Below are 22,407 nucleotides of genomic sequence, written 5' to 3'. Positions count from 1 at the left end.
CGAAATTTTCTTCTTATTCTTGCAACAGCCATGAATTAATCCTAACCATCTTTTCCTTTTCCAATATAGATGGTTTTTAAATTTATTTGCCTTGAAATTCCTCCTTTCTTTATAGAAAATAAATTTATTAAAACTATTCAATATTCTTTTTTGTTTTTTTCCATTTACCATCAATTTTCTCTAAAGAAAACAAGGTATATCCCAAATTAAAATTCCAAAAATCAAAAGTATAGCTTTGATCAGTAAAACTTACCTCCAATTCAATCGGGTTTCCTCCTCCCATATCCATGTCTGTAGCTCCAACAAGATTACCACCACTCAACACGTTGCTCTGGTTATACAAATTGTCATTGATCCACCCCATCACCTCCATTTCTTCATCCAAAGCCTCTTGATTTACTGCTTTTTCCCCCAAGTCCACCTCTTGATCCCAATCTAGTTGGATCAATTGCTTGTCCAGAACGAAGTCTACTTCTGCCTCTTCTTCTCTATTTTGATCCTTCCTCCATTTGGTATTGCAGTTTGTTTGCACCCCACTAGAATTCGAATCCAATCTAGCCCTTTTCTTGTTGTTACGAGAGTCTAAATCACTACTCAACTCTGATCCTGCATCCTTCCTTTGACTAGTTTTTGGATTCTGCTTTTCGAGTTTACTGTATTGATTTCCATCCCTTACCTATTTCAACACTTGCTCAGCTACACGTGTTTCCTCCATGTTGCTTTTGTCTTTTCTTCCACTTCTCTGACTCAGCGCCACCTCATCCTCCTCTTCTTGAAAAAATTCCAATATTTGAGTTGAACCTATCTCTAGATTTTCCATACTCCTTCCTATATTGCCAGTTGGCCCTGCTACAAATCCTTTCAGACCCTACTCCACAACAATTTGAAAAAGTTAATTTGATGTCTGACTTGAGCCATCATCCAACTACCGCCCAAACCTATCACTGGTTCCCTGATTTCCTCCCGTCGTCTTGACTGGTGACAGCCGTACCTCAAAGCTTGCTCCTATCGGGAAGGCCTTTCGGACTGGTCGCTGCAACTGCCCTATTTCTTCAGCAAACAATCTTCGGCGAGTTCTCCACACTGCTTCTTCGACGGTAACCACTTCCAGGGATTCCACTGTCCTTGCTTCAACCTACTCATGTCCCGGCAACATCGAGCTCTAACCTTCTAGTAAACGTTTCGGCTGATTTTGCTTATGCTCTCTGGCTTGAATCCACCTCCTTCCCATATTGCCAGTTGGCCTTGCTACAAATCCTTTCGGACCCTACTCCACAACAATTTGAAAAAGTTAATTTGATGTCTGACTTGAGCCTTCATCCAACTGCTGCCCAAACCTATCGCTGGTTCCCTGATTTCCTCCCGTCGTTTTGACTGGTGACAGCCGTACCTCAAAGCTTGCTCCTATCGGGAAGGCCTTTCGGACTGGTCGCTACAATTGCCCTATTTCTTCAGCAAACAATCTTCGGCGAGTTCTCTACAATGCTTCTTCGGCGGTAACCACTTCCAGGGCTTCCACTGTCCTTGCTTCGACCTGCTCATGTCCCGGCAACATCGAGCTCTAACCTTCTAGTAAACGTTTCGGCTGATTTTGCTTATGCTCTCTGGCTTGAATCCACCTCCTTCTGAACACATCTACAGAGTGTTCAGTAGCCATGAATTTCTCATCTCCTTTATCTCCATTAGCCCTCATCCAGGGCCCAAATTCTCTATCACCCATTCCAAAGGCTAAGTTTTGGCTTTTCGGGTTGTTGATAACTTTTCCTATCAGATCGTCTCCCCAAAAAGCCAAGCAATTTTGTTTTAAAATGGCCCAGTCTACCACACTTTTCACAGAAAATTGGCAATTTCTCATATTGTAGTTCATACCACTTCCTTCTTCCATCGGGTAAACGTTTATGCACAACACAAGTTAAAGGCTTAAAGACATTGATTAAAATCCATACCTTTAGAGAAGGCCCCGCCAAAAGAGCATTTCCAACGTCCTTAGAGCTGCATTCCTTTACCACAAGAACTTCTCCAATCTGCTTCCCTAACACCTCTCCAACTGCTTTAGTCATGCATTCCACCGGTAGATGTAATATTCTCACCCAAATCTTCATAGTATCCGGAAAGGCTTCCTTGATACACAAATTAGGATCCCACTCTTTTGGAAGCAACGGATAATCCTTGATCACCCAAGGTTCCATGTCCAAAAAGATTTTCTTGTCCTCAACCGATTTGAACCTAAACCACAAAACCCCATCCTTTAGCAATTTTACCTTGTAGCCTCTTCCCATTGTGAACATATTCTTGGCCTTCTCTATTGTTCCTTTTGCATTAAGCTTCTTGTCCGCCAACACCCATTCGAACATACTCTCCTTGCACTTTTGCAGTGCCATATCTTCTTCTTTAATATCATCTCCATCCCAGTTCCCGCCGCTTTGTTGATGTTCATCGCTTTCTTGTTCTTCTGAACTTGACGAGACCATTGTTCTGGAATACCTTCTCACACTTCTGCCGACACCCTAAACCCCCAGTCTTTGTAGATGCAAACTCGTGAAATGCTCATCTCGGAGCACTTCTTCTCTCCTTCACAAAGCACTCTCGCTCCCTCACAGAGCATTGATCATGCATGAGTATCGCCTCGCCGATTTTTCTTCATTCCTTGCATCCAATTAAACCATTCGGACCACCACCTAAGCAACTTATTAGATCATCTTATGGGGTCTATTTTTTTCTTCTTCTTTTACATTTAAATCCCTTGAGGAGGCCCATTTATTGTGGTTAATAATAGGACACTCAATCCTATACAATTTGCTTTGTCAAAATTACAATACATTGCCAATCAATACCTATCACATCATTTAAGGCTTCTTCTACACATGGTTTTGAAAACCAAACCCGACTGAATGGTGGGAATAGTTGACTCAGGAACCAGTCGGGCAACCGGTTCCATTCCACCAAAAAACTGCTTTTGGCTTGAACTGTCGATCTGTCAACCTAAACAACAACTTTTGGTCTTTTATTTTAATTTCTTATGATTTTAAACTAGAATGGACCATCCATTTAAATCGAATGATTGGACTGTTTGACCCAGGAACTAGTCCCAAAACAGTTTTGTGTATAATCCGGTTTTTTAAATCTTACTTTTGCAAAGGATTAAAAAAACTAGGTATGCAATCCAATTGAACTATAATTGAAGTTCCAATGAATTCACATCTTTAGTTGAACGAAATTCAAACAATAAAATAAAATTCAAATAGAATTTGAAATCAAGTATAGATGTATTTTAATTGAACCAAGCCAAAACATATATAAAATTCGATTTGGTTCGGTTCGATTGCACCCCTAGCGGAAACAAGGACAATACCTCAATATTACCAGCACAACCATAACCCGTAGGCGACCTAAAACAATAGTCAACACAACTGGGCAATTGCCAACTCACTCCCACGATCCCACCTGATACAGAATTGACAAGAGACCAGATTTGCTCCTCACACCTGAGGCGCCTTACACGCACATCCTACAATGCATAAATAAAATTCAAATAGAATTTGAAATCAAGTATAGATGTATTTTAATTGAACCAAGCCAAAACATATATAAAATTTGGTTTGGTTCGGTTCGATTGCACCCCTAGCGGAAACAAGGACAATACCTCAATATTACCAGCACAACCGTAACCCGCAGGCGATCCAAAACAATAGTCAACACAACTGGGCAATTGCCAACTCACTCCCACGATCCCACCTGATACAGAATTGACAAGAGACCAGATTTGCTCCTCACACCTGAGGCGCCTTACACGCACATCCTACAATGCATAAATAAAATTCAAATAGAATTTGAAATCAAGTATAGATGTATTTTAATTGAACCAAGCCAAAACATATATAAAATTCGGTTTGGTTCAGTTCAATTGCACCCCTAGCGGAAACAAGGACAATACCTCAATATTACCAGCACAACCGTAACCCGTAGGCGATCCAAAACAATAGTCAACACAATTGGGCAATTGCCAACTCACTCCCACGATCCCACTTGATACAGAATTGACAAGAGACTAGATTTGCTCCTCACACCTAAGGCACCTTACACGCACATCCTACTATGCATTGGGAACATCTCCTGTATTTATTAGTTATTATTCACAAGAGATGTTCCCAATGCACGGTGGATGTGCCCGTGAGGCACCCATTTCTGAGAAGCAGATCCCGCTTCAATTGACAATCAAGTATCGATTTGTGATTCTATCGAGGATTCGAGATGGCTGTGTAAATAGAAAAAGACTATCAACTCAATTGTAGGCTTGCTTACACGTATCATCCCATCTATAGTTTTAAAGGATAAGTCAACGGTGTGATAATGTGGAAATGTCTGATCGAAGAGGAGCTGATAGAGACAAAATCCACATCGATAACCGACTCTCACTTCTGTTTTCTCACCGGTCATTAGGAATCCCCGTGATCGAATGTGTTGGTGGAAGATGACATTTGGGTTTCCTCACGTCGTCCCTTTGTTTGTCTCGTTAAAATCCAACCACCATCTACATGTTTTTTGTTTGTCTAATCCCTTTCTTTGACATTTACATGTTTTTTGTTCTCTAAATTATTGATATATGTCTCTCTTCCTTCTCTTCTTCATTCTCTCTTTTCTTCTATATCTCTGTCTTGAAAATTACAAGAATTACATCCTATAAATAAAATGCCACTCCTCTTCTTTCTCAATTCTCTCTCTCTCTCCTATTCTATATCTCAACTTTTATTTATTCTTTTTTTTATTATTATATAAACATTTATTTATTTAATAAAACTATATCTCAACTTTTATTTATTCTTTTTTTTATTATTATATAAACATTTATTTATTTAATAAAACTAAATAAATTATTTATTTTAATAAAATAAATTGGTAGAATAAAAGAGATGTGAGTCTATGACATTAAGAGAGAGATTCAATAAACATTTATTTATTTATTTTACTAAATTATTTATTTATTTAGAAATATTTTACTAATAAATTATACTCTCCCCTTGAGCCCAATATTTAGTGTTGTCAACGGGTCGGGTCCGGTTCAAGAAAGCCTATATCAGTTCCATCCCAAGATACTTTTATTTATTTACTTAAGAAAAACTACGAGTGAACCAATGGGTTGGGTCTATCTTGATCGAGCTAGGTTGACAAAACATAATTATAATGGTTTTGGTTCCATGATTTTGTCTTGATTAATTATTGGATTGATTCTCATTCTTACTTGTCCAAAATTGATTCAGCTATGGAATTAAACATTTTATGAAATACATAATTTTTTTATCTTTCTTGTATTTTTTATCATGTTTCATTTTTGAAATAGTAAATTTGATAAATAATAAATAAGATAATATTAGTTAAAATGTTAACTTATTAACATAAAAATAAATTAGTATTATTTTGACTATTATTTTCAATATAATGAGGTTTATGATTTCATCCCAATTAAATAACCGGTTCAAGACTATTTCTACGTGGTTGTTTATTATTCATAATAATATAGTTATAGTTATTTTATTTTAAAAATATAACCTAATTTATTATTGTATCTCCAAATAGGCGTAAAAAATTGTATCTATAGGTACATAGTGGTCAATAAGATCCTCAAAGTACAAAAGATGTCAAAACCAACACTACACGGACGCATGCGATGAATCCAGAACTCATCACACGATTGCAATGAGTTCATCGCAGATCCACAATTGCGGTGAGCTCATACATAGAATAGGTCGCGATGAACTTCAGCTAACGTGAATCTGTAATAAAGCTAAGACACACACGGATTTGCGATAAACCTGAACATGCATAAAGCTGTGATGAACCCGACACCATTACAGAACCACGAAATCACGGTAGAATGGGAATAGATACCGGTTACACGTACATCTTTAAGTTACGCATGCGAGTTTAATGAAAGTACGCCCACCAAATGATGTCATTACCCACACCACGTCAGTATAATAGGGTCACATACAGAGAGAATCCAGAAGGGATAGGATTCTCTAATAACGATCCCTTAATATTCAATCAAAAGGAAATATCCCCCTTCCTAGCAGAAAATATCCTCTTTCCTAACAGGAAAGAACTTCTTCCTTAATAACCTTAACTTCTTCCCTATAAAAGGGAGAAAATAATTCTTCCCCAAGGACAACACAATCATAACTCTCTAACCTAGGGTTCCCTCTCTCTCCCTCCTGTTTTCTTCTCTCTTCTCCACCTCCTCTCTCATTCCTGTCGCCATCTCCGAACTTTCGGAGACTGACCGACTGCCAGGAGTCTATGATGATTACAGTATCTCCAAATGGCATTTTTAAAATATAACCTAATTTTTTAATGTGTGGGACCTAACTAATCGGATTCAATAGCTTAGATTTCTAGTGTAAATTGTTAATTAATGACTTAAAATAGGATAAAATATAAAAAATCTTTTTTGAGGTTTCTTACAATCATAAAAACCTATCATAAAGTTTTATTTTCATAAAACCTCACCTATAATATTTAAAAAAAAATGTGCACTTACTCCCCTTCTATTATTGTCTTGACTCTTGAACCAAAACGTAGGCCAACTCCCAAATGCATTATTTTTTTTTCAAAAGTACTCATTTTACTCTTATATCTACCAATTCATATGAAAATTTATTAAAATTCTCTCAAAAGAAATTTTCAATTTTAATTAAAAAATTCTTTAAATAACATTAAAAAGAATAATCTATGATGCGGGAAAGAGGTGGTATTAGAAGAATTTTGACCAATCAAAATCTACCAACGAATTTTGATAAATAACATTTGATTGGCTATGACATTTACGATACCAGTTGATTGGTTAAAAAAATTCAGATATCATATGTTTCCAATATCATAGTAAAACCCAATTTTGTAACTTTGAAGTTTTCATTACTAGGACAGTCGTGCCTCTATCAGATGACCGTAATAGGGATAGATGCTTACCTCTATTATTAGATGGCCATGACCGGGATGGATGTACACGCCAATTCGATAGGAATTAGGTAAGTGGTAGTGAAAGAATCGGCATTGGACCTCATAGCGTCGTTTCATATTTCAAGGTTGACACCACATGCTAGTCGTCAGCGCAGACGGTCGAAGTGGCACGATGGTGGTTGTTGAATGGAGAAGATTTGGACTGTCCAATTTTCTTTAAAAAGGAGAGGAGGAGAGGGGAACCCCATCTTTTGCCCATTGTGCGATTCCTTAGAGCTTTCAGACCCAATGTTCAAAATATATGCCCCTAGAGGTCCTACGGTGGTGCCTCCTAGGGGTGATGCCCTAAGGAATGGCTTGGTAGCACACCCTACAGTCGTAGATGAAGAAGAGGCCAAGGAACCGGTTGGTGAGGAGGAGCAAGAGGCCCGGGCCAAGGTGAGAAGTGTAAGCGCCCGACGCACTCTAACTTAAATAGAATCCTCGGCAAGGATGACATTAGGAACCTTGTCGAGAAATACTTCATCCTCAGGGACTATAGAGGAAGAGTCCCTCAAGTCAGCGATAGGCCATGGTTCTGCTAGGAGGGTGAGGTGTGTGTCCACAAGCACTATTTGTAGTTCGAGTTGTGCTTTCCACTACATCCCCTGATCCCCAAGTTGTTGAACCACTATAGGATTACCCTTAGTCAGCTTCATCCCAATGTTGTTAGGACCATTGTGGTTGTCTTAGTAGTAGCCTACAATCAAGGGTTCAATGATGGTGAATCAGTTTTGGAACTTGTTTGCTCTAACGAAGCATCCCGAGGGCGAGGGGCTATGGTACTTCCAGGGTTCACAGGGTAAGATAGTCGATAACTTGTCGTCCGTCCATAATTGGATGAATAAACTTTTCTTCATGAGATGCCCCGAGGGTTGGTCCTTTAGGTTTGGTTAGCGGAACCCAAACGCGGTGGCTAAGAGGATTGTGCCACATGGCAATGACGAAGAGAAGGTCATGTTGAATCGGCTTCGGCTGGATGGGACAACTCACGCCATTGTTGAAGATCGGCCTTAGTCTTGCCCCCTAGTAGGAAAACTCCCATTGTCTGCAGTCTGTGACTTTGGTTCAGTTCTTCTTCTATTGATCGGGCATTTCCCTTGAGCTAATCTTTACTCTCTTGTTGTCACCTTGGCTTTCCCCCAGCCCTTGGCTAACTTGACCATCGGAGTCGAAGTCCCTGGGAATACTCCCAAGGCCTCTGACGTCTTTTCACTCTTAACAGGTGGGACCCTTGGCCTTCAGACCTCGAAAGTTGAGACCAAATCAACCCCCCACAACGTCCCACAGCACATCCCCGCCATGTATTGGAAACATCTCCCGATGATGACATCATTATTTCTGGTATTATCATTAGGAGATGTTCCCAATACACGGCAGGAATGAGATGTGGAACATTGTGGGGGGCAGTCTTGTAGGGGGCTGATTTGAACTCTCGAAAGTTACCAAGCTGCCCTCAGCTCCAGATTTGACAACAACAAAATAATAGGGAGGTAACTGCAAATTTTTGTCTATAGGGGAGGTTTTTATTAAAATGAAACTTTAGGGGAGGTTATTATGATTGTTGGAGGTTTGTATATTTTACCCTAAGGGGGCGTTCGTTTTTTGGATTTTGAGAGGAGAGAAAGTTGGTCAATTCGATTCACAATTCCATTGACCAAGAAACCTATATTCTTTTTTTTCAAATTTATGTGGGGGCCAGGAAAGTTTATTTTCCTAACCATCTCTCAATTGGGTAAATAACTTTCCTACCTTGGAAAAAATTGCCAATACTTAGATAGGATAAAAATTCTCCTTTCAATAATGAAATTTTATAGATAAAATGATTATTGATTTATTTACCGAGAAATAAAATAACTGGATAAATACACATACCCGTATAAATAACTTACACAAAGCGAATGGAGCCTAAAAATAAAAGCAGAGGTATCAACCTATCCCAGCCTTATATAATCAAATACTATTTCTCCCAGACGGAAATATCTTAGGGTTGATGTAAACCATTCATGACATGGTGGTCCACTGGATTGGTCAAACCTTCTTGACTGGTTGTTTAGAATCTGGGTTAAAAGCCTAGATGGCACATAAACTTACACGTGGCTGCATGATTGGAGGGTTAAAAGAGTTCCACGTGTTCTACTCTCTAGTCTCCATCGTCTCTTCTCTGGGTTAGGCATGTGTCTCAACTTTAAACCACTACCATCTCTTCTTGCTAAATATAAAAATCCACCCAAAAACTTTGGTTTTGGGTCTTTTTAGTTCGATTTTAGAGTATTTCAGATTTGTTAATTCAGGCTTTATTTGGTTTGTGGGAATAGGGATTTAGAATTGGAATTGGAATGGGCTATTTCAATTCTAACTGTTTGGTTGGGTGGAAATTGGAATCCCATTTCCATTTCTGCTGGAATGGCATTCCCCGATTTGAGGGAATGACCATTTCTTGCCCCTCCATTGTGAATGAAATCCTATTTCTGTTGATTCCAATTTTCATTTTCATTTTCATTCCTGTCTGAACCAAATAGATTATGGGAATAGACCATTCTGATTTTGATTCCGACTGTAAACCAAATAGACCCTCAGTTTTTTTGTTAACTCAAGGTTCAAGATATTAATACGTCTGATGTGCTGGTAGAGGTGTATCAGGCTGTATCGGTAGTTTTTTTTAGTTTTTTATTTCAAATCCAATTCCAGGGACCGGTTTAAGGTCCATCCTCCCCCGAACTAGTCAAAACCCTGATACACTCTTTGTAGGGGCGTATCGGGAAGCTCTCGATACGTATCGATACTTTGAACCTTGGGTTAACTTAGTTTCAGTGCTTCTCGATACGTATCGATACTTTGAACCTTGGGTTAACTTAGTTTCAATTTCAGTTTTTTGATTTAAAATTTTGGCTCTTATATGAAAAATTGAATTATTTGAATTTCATTATATATAATGGATTAATCAAAATTCAGTTTTCACCAACCAAAATTTTCAGTTCAATTATTTTGATTTTTAATTTATTCAATTTTTGGTTTGGTTGTTCATCCCTACACCTGTTCATGGGCCAGGTCAGGCCGGGCTTTTACTCATCATTAATGGAAATACGCTAGGCCCGAGCTCGGCCCTGGTAAAAAGCCTGAAGCCTGACCTAATAAAAAAATTACAATTTTTCCTATTCAAATTAGAATTAAAAAATCATATGGTTTTTTTCCTATTTAAATGAACAATGGGCCTACAAGATTGTTTTTTTTTCCTTTCTTTTACGTTTTAAAAGACAATTTTACATTCTTAAATCAAAAAATTTATTCAAATGAACATAATCACATAACCCATTTTAAGTCTAATTTTAGGATGGGCCAGGTCGGGCTTGGGCCGGGCTATTTTGACAAAACCCGAGCCCGGCTCGAATTTATTGTGGGTCAGGCTTTTTGGACTGAGTTTAAGCCCGCAGGCCTATAAACATGTTCAAGCCCGTCCGGGGGCTGAGTTGGCCCGTCGGGCCACCCGGCCCATGAACATGTCTATTCATCCCTAAGGTTGTGATTGGTTTGAAGGGAAAAGTAGGGAAAGGTAGGGAAGCCTATACAAGATTTGTAAAAGTTTCCCTACCTTTTCCTTCAAACCAAACATAGGTTAAATGTATGATTAGACCTAGCAAAAAGTTGACCCAACCTGCGAACCCGACCCAACGCAACCCGAAAAAACAGGGCTAGGTCTCACATTTAGCTACACAAATGGGAGAATGACCCGACCTGACCTGAATAAAGCCGGGTTGGGTCATGGGTCAATCCACTGACCCGAGTACCATGTCTAATTGGAGCTATTTATGCATTGTTACAAGTTTCCACTCTTTAATTTTTTCTATTTAATCTTTACTCTTTATTGTTTACTCTTTGAATTGTTAAATGTTCAAGTCTTTTTTTTATATTTGAAATTTTAAGGTTAATTTCTTTAATTTTGGCATTTTTTATGTATTTTTTCTTTATGCTTTTAAATGTCAATTGTTTATTAGGGTGGCCCAAATTTACCCATGAGTCAACCCTAACCTGAACATTTAAGATTAGGGTCTAGCATTTAACAACCCAACTCAAAATCAATCCAAAATGTCTTGACCCAACCCGAACCCGACCCACCCAACCCAATTGCGATGTCTATGTGCAATGTATTTTAAAATTGGTGTGAGAAGGAAATCTGATATCCTAAATGAGGTGGACAATTGGAAATCTCCTTCTAGTTTGGATGATTGAGGAATCCAAGTCGGATCGTGCAAGCTGAGGAATGTTAATTATATTAGGCTCGGGTCCGGGCCCAACCCAAGTTGCAGTACAACTCATATTGACCAAATTGTGTCCATTTAGTATGGAAATAAAGTGGGTCATAAATAAAGTGGGTCGTTAAAATAGAAGGGTTCGACCATGATATCAGAAAGATATGATATCAAAAAAACTTCTGACCAATCGGTTGAAAATTGATAGGCAGGTTTTAATGGGTCAAAACTCTTCTGGTAGATTTTTTCTAATAGTAAAACATATATGAGTTATAACCTAATCCCACATTTGATATTTGGGTGTAGGGGAGTCAATCAACCGGTTTTGGACGGGATATAATCTGATTCAAACCTTATTAAATTGGATTTGGATGGTTCATTATAATAATTGGATTGAGCCAATCCAAAATAAATTGTTTCATATTATTATTGGTCTGAATTGAACCTAAACCAAATTTCCAATAATCCGTTAATGAAGCTAAACTCTTGTCCAATTTGAAACTGATCAAAATTGAAGTTGGCATAAAATCAATTTTATGAAAGCACTTTTACAAAAACACTGATAAAAACATTTTTACAAATGCATTTTTATGAAAGCATTTTTATAAAAGCACTTTTACAAAAGTACTTTTATGAAAGCACTTCCATGGATATACTTTTACGAAAGCACTTATGTGGAAGTATTTTTACAAAAGCACTTGTATCAAAGTAATTTTGTAAAAGTACTTTTACAAAAGCACTTATACGAAAGTACTTTTATAAAAGTATTTTTATGAAAGCACTTTTTCAATATCTAAAGGGCATATTTTTTGTAATTTTCAAATTTTCTTCATTATAATATATTTTTGTAATTCTTTATATTGTTCTATTTTTTATATAATTTGTTATATTTTATTCAGTTTGGATCGGATCCAATCCAGTCCATTTACATTTTAATGGATTGGATTTGATTTAATTTGTATTACATTTGAACTGAATTGAATTCAGTCCATTTGTAAGTAGACTCACATTGGACTGGATCGGGTTGAACCAAATCCAATCCAATTTACACCTCTACTTGGGTGGGGTCCATCCTGATTTCACTGGATTCGGTTGGCACCGATTTGGAAAAATTAAAAGGGAATAATCTCTGCTTTGACTGAAAAAAATAATGTGGGTGAGTCCCATTGATGGAACCAGATTGAGATGGGGACTCGTACGAGTAATGCATAACCACAATTACAAAATTGACCCACCATGGTGGCATAGAGGGTTTGCCCTTACCCTTAGTCAGCCAGCCACTAAATCCAACTAAATCCAAATTCCAAACGTAAAGATGATGGTAGAATTTGAAGTTGGTCCCTTGTTTCCTGGCTGGTTGCACTGTCGATCGGGTGTCACTAGTGGGACCCAAAATCACCGTTTGTACTGACGTGGACTCCACACAATTTCAAGCCTTGTACAAAGTTTGATCTTACCCATGCTTCTCAATTTCAAGCCTCCACACAAAGTCATCTCATTTAATAAATTTAAGCAAAGAAGTGATTGGTTGAACGTGATGATAAGCTTATCTCTCTCACACACAATGGGGTAGGGGTAGCAGATCCCCCAAACCTTGGTGGCATTGGGATTTGATCCTAGGTCTCTGTTCTTGTTAAATGTGAAAAATATACTTTATGAAATATGAACCAATGAAAATGTAAGATCATTTCTTATTACTTTTGCTCATATCATTTTCAATCTATCCCTTTTAACTTATAAAAATGGATTTTTCCAATTTGGTGTTTATGATCATGAAATATAAAATTCAAAAAGCTTGTTAGTAGATTCCCGGTGTGAACATTCCATTCAAAGATCCATGAAATCTTTTACTTAATTTTTAATCTTTGCTTCTAAGCATGGATGAAAACGATTGTCTACTGTTTTTTTTTTTTGTGTGTGTGTTGTGTGTGGAGAGAGAGAGAGAGGTTGGATCAACAGTTTCACTTTTCCTAAATATCTGAATTGGACCATTTCTGTTGTACATAACACATATTAAAGCACATGGTTTAATATGTGTGCTTTAATGTCTCTCACCTTTCCTTGCTTTATCCCTCAGAACAACTTCAACTTTAAGATAAGCTTTGGATGGGCCTTAGCGATACTTATTAAAGCACATGGTTTTTAAAACCAAACTGGTCAGGGGTCTGGTTACTGGTTCGAACGGTCTGACCATTTGATCCAAACGGCTGGCCCATTCTGATAAAAAAATTAAAAAAAAAATAAAAAATGGTCAAAACTGGTCAAACGATTAACCGACCGATTTAGCAACTTACTAACCAAAATCAACAGTTTTGGGAAAAAATAGAACCAGTCAGATGACTGATTTCCATTTTTTCTGGTCTGATCTGATTTAGAAAACCATGTTAAAAGCATAAAAGAAAGAAACGGAGAGAAGAGGAGATATGAATAAGACGAAAGGCATCTCTCTCTCAACATTTTAATATCTATACTATACTATTGGATTGGATGGTTTCAAAATTAAGGAAACCTCAAATTTTAAGTTACATAATTAAACCCTAAGAAGGATGTAAAGAAATAGAGAATAATTATATATTTTCAGAGAGAGATTAGACAATGCATATCAGATATTGTCCTTTCTTTTTCACCAAAGAAACTGAAACAGTGAGCTCCATAGGTCAAATAGGGCCAACAATTGGCATTTTGTGGACATGAATTAACTATTCTATTGCTGAAAGGATGTTCTTGTGTGATCTAATTCTTTCTTTTGGTGTTGATAGGAGGTAATAATATGGAGGCCCTTATAAAGAATTAAGATGACCATAACACAAATGGAGGGGCTGCATCTATATCCTTTGGTGTAATCAATAGTGCTGATCCAGAACCCACCAATTGGATTTTCCCGACTTTGAATACATGGGAGATGGGACCCAATTCAGCTACGTTGATGCAGGTCATTAATAGCTTAACTAGCAGAGGGGCCCTGCTTATCGGGGGTTAGAATGGAACCGTTGATTAATTGACCTGGTTTTTGGTCAAAAATCATTGAATTGTTCAACGATTCATTGATCCGAGTGGTTGAACCATCCACCCATTGATCCATAAAATGGTTTTTGACCATTTTTTATTTTTTTTAATTGGGAACCATCTAAGCAATTCGTTCTGTTTTATCCTAATCTCGGGCCCTAGTCAAAAGTTGTTGAATCGGTCAATGACCCATTGACTAGGAAGATTGAACCATTGACCAATTCAATGGTTTTTGGTCGGTTTTTGTTTTTAATTTTTGTTGTTAGAACGAGCCATCCGTTCGAACCAAATAGTCGAACGAAAAAACCAGTGGCCAGAACGATTCTGTTTTATGTCGAATGAGTCACACGCTTGAATGACATAACACGTATGGTACTGCTTATTTTTTTTAATTGGGAACCGTCCAGGCAACCAATTCTATTTTATTCCAATCCCGGTCCTTGGCCAAAAACTGTTGAATTGGTCAACAACCCATTGACTCGAGTCATCGAACCATCAACTCGTTGACCCGTTCAATGGTTTTTGATCATTTTTTATTTTTTTTAATTTTTGTTGTCAGAACGGGCCATCCATTTGAACTGGTCGGTCAAACCATCAACTCGAAAACCGGTGGCCATAACGGTTCCATTTTTTGGTCATATGAGTCACACGCTTGAATGACAAAACATCTGGTTTTTAAAACCAACCCAGAGATCAAACCGGTCAGGGGTCCAGTTACCAGGTCAAAAGGTCTGACCATTTGAACCGAACAGTCGACCAATTCTGACAAAAAATTAAAAAAAAAAAGTTAAAACCGTTCAAACAGTTCAATATATATTTATCAACAATATTTATAATAACTATTATATATTTATATAATTATCGAACGGTTGGACCGTTATGACAAAAAAAATTTAAAAAAATGGTCTCCGAATGGTTCGATATCTAGTTATTAACAATATTTATAATAACTATTATATATTTATATAATTATCTAATTATCATTAGATAATTTAATATATCTAACTATCTTATATAATTATTGAATGGTTTGACTGTTTTGACAAAAAAATAAAAATAAATAAAAAATGGTCAAAACTGTTCAAACGGTTTGATATCTAGTTATTAACAATATTTATAATAACTATTATATTTATATAATTAGATAATTATACAAATCTAATTATCTAACAATATTTATATAATTAATAGGAAATGGGTTGCTCTCACGTGGGACGAGTAGATTCCATTTCATGTATGGAGAGAGCACCCCAATCCTATTAATATATATACTAGCGAGGGGGCCCTGTGTTGTAGGGGCTCGCTCATAAACTATTAGGCTCAAGCTCAAGCTCAGCTCGAGTCAAAAGCTCGGAAGTTTGAGCTTGACTACCTATGATTGTAGGCCTCTAAAGCAGCTGAGGTGTCAAGCCAAGGTTTCGAGCCGAAGTCTCCCTCAATTGTTGATGTGCCAAACTGAGGTCTCCCTCAGCTGCTAAAGTGCCGAGCTGAGGTTTCCCTAGCAAGAGAGGTGTCGAGCTAAGGTCTCCCTTAGTTGACAAGGTGATGAGCTAAGGTCTCCCTCAGCTGTAGAGGTGTTGAGCCGAGACCTCCCTTAGTGGTTGAGGTGTTGAGCTGAGGTCTCCCTCAGTGGTCGAGGTGTCGTCTAGCTCGAGCTCGATTCGAATTAGAGACTTGAGCTTAAGCTAAGAAGTTCGAGCTCGGCTCGACTCGAACTCGACTACCTTTGATTGCAGGTCCCCTAGCAGTCGAGATGCCGAGCTGAGGTCTCTCTCAGATGGAGAGTGGCATTCTTGTAATTTATAATGAGAGAGAGAGAGTGTGGCATTCTTGTAATTTGAAAGAAAGAAACAAAAGAGAGAGAGTTGGTAGGAGAGAGAGAGTGGTATTATTGTAATTTGAAAGAAAAAAACAAAAGAGAGAAATAGAGAGAGTTGGTAGGAGAGAGGGGGAATTCTTATAATTTGAAAGAGGAAAAAAAAAACAAAAGAGAGAGAGTTTCACAAACAAATTCAAATAATCTGATATGGAAAACTTTTTAAAACAAGAAACATGGAAAACATGTTCTTTGTTGCGAAATCTGTTTTGTATTTTTAAACTGAAACCAAAAATGTTCTCTTGAATTTCGTGCTTGAAAAATATGTTTTTGTTTTAAATCGTATATTATATCTCATCTTCTTTCATACCTGTACTCTAACATTTCTCTTTTTAAAAACATGAATTGTTTTTATTTTTTTTTAAACAAAATCAACTTGTTTTTGCTTCTTAAAAAGAAAAAAGAAGTTGGTTTTGTTAAAAAAAAAACAATACATGTTTTTGAACTATAAAAATAATGATTTCTAGAACAAAAAACAAATTTTATAATGTAAAAATATAAATAGGCGAACATATGTTTTTAAAACCATACATTCAAGAACATGTTTATTCTTTTAGTCAAGCTTTTGAAAACCGACCCAGAAATGGAATTGTTCTGGGCATCGCTTTTCGGTTCAATGGTTCAACCATCCAGTCAAACCATTCGAACCATGACATCATAAATAAATTAAAAACAATAATATAAATAATAAAAGTACCATAAAATTAAATAAAATATAGAAAAACAAAAAAAATCATATGAAATTTTTAAAATATATAAATATAAAAATAATAAAATATAGAAAGTACAAAAAATACAGAAAACACCAAAAAATTAATGAAAATAGGAAATAAGAAGAAAAGTAGAAAATAGAGGATGAGATTTTATAGTGGTTCAATGGAGTTTCTGCTGCTCAATACTTGCTAGTCAGCATAAGTGGTGGTTGTCAGTGCAATAAAGCTCTCAGTGTTGTAAAAAAAGGGAAATTTTCCAATTATTAGTACCATGTACTTTGGGCCTAGTGCCACTTTAGTCCACAAACTTTAAAATGCGACAATTTAGTACTCAAACTTTCAAAATGTGTCAATTCAGTATCTATCATTAACCAATCCATTAACCAGCCGTTAAGTGATACTTGAAAAGACACAAATGCCCTTTGAGTGTAATCTACAACCATCCACATGTTGATAAAAGTGATTAGTCTGAAATTCTTGCCTCTTCTATTCAAGAAAGTTGGGGTTACATCACAGTGGACATTCAGCTGACCCCAATTTTCTTGAATAGAAGAGGTAAGGATTTGGGACTGTACATTTTTTGTCAATGTTTAGATGGTTGATAAAGAGAATTAGATGACACTCAAAGGGTATTTTTGTCTTTTCAAGTGGCACTTAACAGCTGGTTAACGGCAGGTACTAGATTGACACATCTTGAAAGTTCGGGTACTAATTTGTCGCATTTTAAAGTTTGGAGACCAAAGTGGCACTAGACCCAAAGTACAATGTATTAATCTGGAATTTTCCCTAAAAAAAGAAATGAGAACCTAGATGTCTAATGTGCAGAGGTCTGAGAAAAAAAATAGGAAAAAAAACAAAAAAGCAAGTTTTTTACTTGATAATCGTGGCTGCAATCCTTCCATAGTGGTTGTCGCTGGCGGTTGGTTGTTCGGAAATGTAGGTGCCAGTATGCCACCATCTCTTCAAGAGATGTTGTACTGTGGAGTATGGATTTTTACCCTGAACCAGTCACTCCATCGTGGCCACTGATTGCCGCCATTTCTCTTCTTCGGTGAAGCCTGAAGGAGATGTTACGTTTTGGCAAAACAAAACCCTAAACAGAGAGGCATCGAACGAGAGAAGTTTAGTTGGGACTTGTTGGACATTTTTTAATTTGTTTTATTTTTATTTTAAAATTAAATAATTAATCAAAATTAATTTAAATGGCAAACTGCTACCCATTACCCGGGTCGAATGGGTTGATGGTTCGATTGTCCGGGTTAACAGGTTTTTGACCATTTCAACAGTTTTTAGCTAGATGACGGTTTAGAGTAAAAACAAAACCATAGGAGTGACCAGTTTTTGGTCTGAACGGTCTGACCGTCTAGCTTAACAATGGTTAAAAACCTTGGTTTTTGTTTTGAAAATAAAAAACTCATACACAACCAAAAACATGTTTTCATGTTTTTGTTTTGAAAATCTGTTTACGTATCAAATGGTTGAGTCAGATTCTGGATCTGGATTCAAATATGGGGTTGTGACTTGTGAGTGGCAAACTAGTCTATGTCCAGGATCAATATTTGTTCCAGACTTCCGGTACACCCATTATTAAATATGGTTATGGTCGCATGCATATAGTAGGAAACTTAAACAAACCCTACGATTTGGATCCAAACGGTTTGCATAAGAAATGAAAATAAACAACCCAACTGAACTCCAACCCATAGAAATGATAGATAACTCAAAAGGACCCAAAACCCAGAAAGCTCTAATCAAGTTAGAATCAGATCATGCCTTGTCCAAGAAAATCCAATGCTGAATGATTCTCAGAACCATGGCATATTGAGGGAGCAGTCTCTAGGTGTAATAATAAAACTTGGGCTGATAAGTGTGGAAACACGGGCTCGAATTTTAGAGCATCCACTTAATACAGAAAATAAAATAAACGGTAAAGGTTAGGTTCACATCTAATCCACCCCTCCCATGGCTACATATGAGTGAAAAATGTTGGGTAATGGTCCTTTTTATAATTGATAAGAAAAGTAATAATTAATTGGACAAACTTGAATGAAATATAAAGATACATAATAGAAGATCAGGACCATCCATTTTAGTATAAACCTTCCTTTTATTTTATATAAAATTAATTAAAGAGATGATCTTTTTTTTTCAAAATACCTATTTTACCATTTCTCCAACACTGTTTATCTTCTTTCCCGTTCGAACCCAGAAGTATAACGCAGCGGCGGCACCCCTTTAAATCCAATCTTTTCCTCTTCTCTCATTTGGCTTATTGTTCTTCCCTTTTTCCCTTTCTTTGGTTGCAGCAGCAGATTCAAACTCAACGTCGATCCTCCTTCTCCCACCATCTTTCTCCCCATCTACGCTCCCTCTCTTTCTTCTCCTTCCCCTATCAGCGTCCATTTTCGGATCGCTTTGCATCACTGTTATCTGATCATCACCATAGTCGCATCCATGACAAACTGAACTTTAAATCCTACACCTTCAACAACCTGAACTCTAGAGCAAACAAAGAAAAAGCAAAAACTGAACTGACACCAAATCATTAATGGCATTTAACCCAGTAAACAAAATCTCAAAGATATAATGGAAAGAGAGAAAAATAAATAAATAAATAATGACCTAGCACACAAGAACAGGCAAGAATGTTCAGATCGGACTGGGTTGAGAGTAACACATACGGGAGAGAATCTGATGGAACCTATTCCATCGATCTTCTCCCCAACCTCAAATCCTCCCTGTCAAAGGAAATATAGAGAAGATCCGGTTCAGGGTGAGTATCTTAGTAATGTCCTAATCGATGGTTTGATGCTGCCAACGGGAATTCTAGTGAGTTCGATGTGTTCAATAATCGAGAAAGAGGGCATGGAAGGGTGGAATGATCGAATCTGCTCCCACCTACAAGCTTGAACTAATGGACGACGACCTCCAGGTGCTTGACTCACGACAGTGTTCAATTAAAGGAATATGGTTCACGGAGCGAGGACCTTGGATGGTTGCAAAACCGGATGACGACGATGCGGTTTCACCTCTGTTAGTTTTCCCCCATAACCGATATGAACTCAGAGATGCGAAGGAGTTTGAAAATTCCACCGCCAAAGGCAAAAAGACGCTGATGGTTTGCAGGGATGAATTCAAATCTGTCGCTTCTCGAGAGGAAGAAGACGATCACTAATTCCTTCGATTCTGCTGCCACTGTCACCGTTGCCCCGCTCGGTCTCAAATGGAAGGTGATGAACAGGGGGTATTTCCAAGTAACTTAAAGAAGAAGAAGAAAATGAGAGAAAGGAAGAGGAGTAAGGGAGTGGCTGAAAGGGGGTGCCGCCGCCGCTAATCTGCTTTTGAGTTCGAACAGGGAAGGGGAGTAATAGTGCCTTTTTGATTGATTTATGTTGAGGGGGAGAGGGAAAATAGGAAAGAGAGATTGAGAGGGAGAGAATGGCGGAAAGGGAGAGGTTTTGCATGAAGCACCACCGCTGCTGAAAGTTGCAGCGGCGGTGGTAGAAAACAGGGGCGATGGGAAGGGGACAATGCCAGGAGAAGAAGAAGAAGAAGAACGTAAAAGAACAAAAGCCAAAGAAGATGAAAGAAGAGGAAGAGATCAGATTTAGAGGGGGTGTCACCACTGCTCTGCTTCTGGGTTCGAACGGGGAAGAAGATGAACAGTATTCGAGAAAGGGTAAAATTGGTAGGTTCTTATGATTTTTAGAAACTTCAGGGATGATTTTTATATTTTACCCATTATTTTATTGTTTGGTTGGTCAATTTCTGATAAATCAACTATTAAAATTGGGCTGAAAAGAGGAATCATCAATAATGTTTTACCTCTTTTTAGGCCAATTAATTTGGTATTTGACATGGATAGAGGAAATAGTTAGCATAAACACAAAAGTCACTGCTGGTAGTCAATACTGAATAAATTCAAAACCGATTTCTGCAAATGATACCAACTATCAATTCTCTGATTTTTAAGAAACCAGTGATCTCATAAATCAGTGATTTTTGAAAAATCTCACCAAAGAATCACGTTGATCCCAAACATCTCTTAAATTAATATGATAAACCACTCATTATGGTTGTGTTTGATTGATAACATTGTCACTTCTATTTACAACCTTTCCTTTTAGCTTGGTCAATAGACATATTGTGAGAATGAGTGGTCAATACAACCACTCATTATGATTGATTGTGTTCGATACCAAATGCGTTGATTTATCAATACAATATTTGGTACCATTTCTCCATTGCATGAAATGTCAAATATTACATTTTTAATATAAATACCAACACCCAATTCAATACATATATTTTTTAATTTCTATAAATTATCAAAAAAGATATAGATATATAGATGGCCTGACTCGAGTTAATAAAGCATTCCTGTTTTAGCTCGATTCTTAAAGCAAATCAAACTTTGACAAGTAACAATTTCATCATTCCTCTCAAATCTCATCACAATCAGTCTTTTGTGCAGATATGAAGCCGACCAGGAAAATTTGTTCAAATGGAATGTTATTCAAGAGCCAGTTGGGCCAAATTTCAAGTGAGGACTCCTACTATGCAATGTTGTATACATTAGAAGAAAATTACTACTGGAATTTAAAAATAATGTGAATTGCTTAGAAGTAATCTAATCTTATAGACTTTTGGTGAGGAGTACACAATCCACTGAAATTGGAGAGTGGGTCTTGGTCCAGATGTTACATGCACCAACCCGTTGGAGAAAGGTAGGTCTTGACTCTTGACCGTTGGGCACACACAAGAAGAAGGGATACCACTTGTCACATGCCCCACATAAATCCACCTACAATTGGCCATTGATTTGATCGTTCAAGAAGGGGAAAATTGCAACATGAGTTTGTGAAACTATACATTTATATATTTACGATTAAAATAATGACCCTAAGTACCTAAGAACTTGGAGTCTTGGAGAAAACAGTGGAACAATATAAAACAAACTCAGTTTACTGATGTTTGACAATTGGAATCTTACGTATGAATATGCATAATTTTCAAGGAAAGTTGGTGTCAGATAGGGGTGAGCAAAAAAACCCATAAATCGAACGGAAAAATCGGTTAATTAAATCAATCGATTTTGGTTGTGTTTAAAAAAAAAATTGAAGGTATCGGTTTGGTTTCAGTTAATTAATATAAAAAATTGGCTGTTAACTAAACCAAGTAGTATACATATATTTTATATATATTTATGTATAATATATATATATATATATATTATTTTTATATATTATAAATTAATAAATATGTATTATATATAAATATATTTATAATATATGATATATTATTCATTATTTAAAATATAATATTTTATATATTTACAATTGTTTAGTATATTTTTATAATATATTGTAAAAATTAAAAAATCAAAAAACCGATGATTAAATGAACCAGTCAATCGATTGGCTTCGGTTCGGTCTGGTTACTGGTTTTCCAAAAACCAGTAGTACTGGTTCGACTATAAAAAAAAAAAAGTCCATCGAACCGTGAGCACCCCTAGTGTCAGAGAGAGAGAGAGAGAGAGAGAGAGAATTAGGGTGTATTTGGTTCATGG

General features: G+C 36.9%; 1 long non-coding RNA gene across 1 annotated transcript; it reads right to left on the bottom strand.

The window, feature by feature from the left end:
• Positions 1-18,813: 18,813 nt before the first annotated feature.
• On the bottom strand, positions 18,814-19,544 carry LOC148870922 (uncharacterized). The gene is made up of 2 exons (XR_016107954.1): positions 19,461-19,544; positions 18,814-19,337 (listed from the first exon to the last, which is right to left on the bottom strand). It is a non-coding gene; the product is annotated as an uncharacterized LOC148870922 (long non-coding RNA).
• Between the last annotated feature and the right edge of the window lie 2,863 nt (positions 19,545-22,407).

This window comes from Nelumbo lutea, chromosome 2, assembly GCF_056320005.1.
Source record: "Nelumbo lutea isolate HS-2025 chromosome 2, American lotus-T2T, whole genome shotgun sequence".
Taxonomy (NCBI): domain Eukaryota; kingdom Viridiplantae; phylum Streptophyta; class Magnoliopsida; order Proteales; family Nelumbonaceae; genus Nelumbo; species Nelumbo lutea.
Note: the sequence above shows the minus strand (reverse complement) of the source record. Positions and strands in the feature narration are given on the sequence as shown.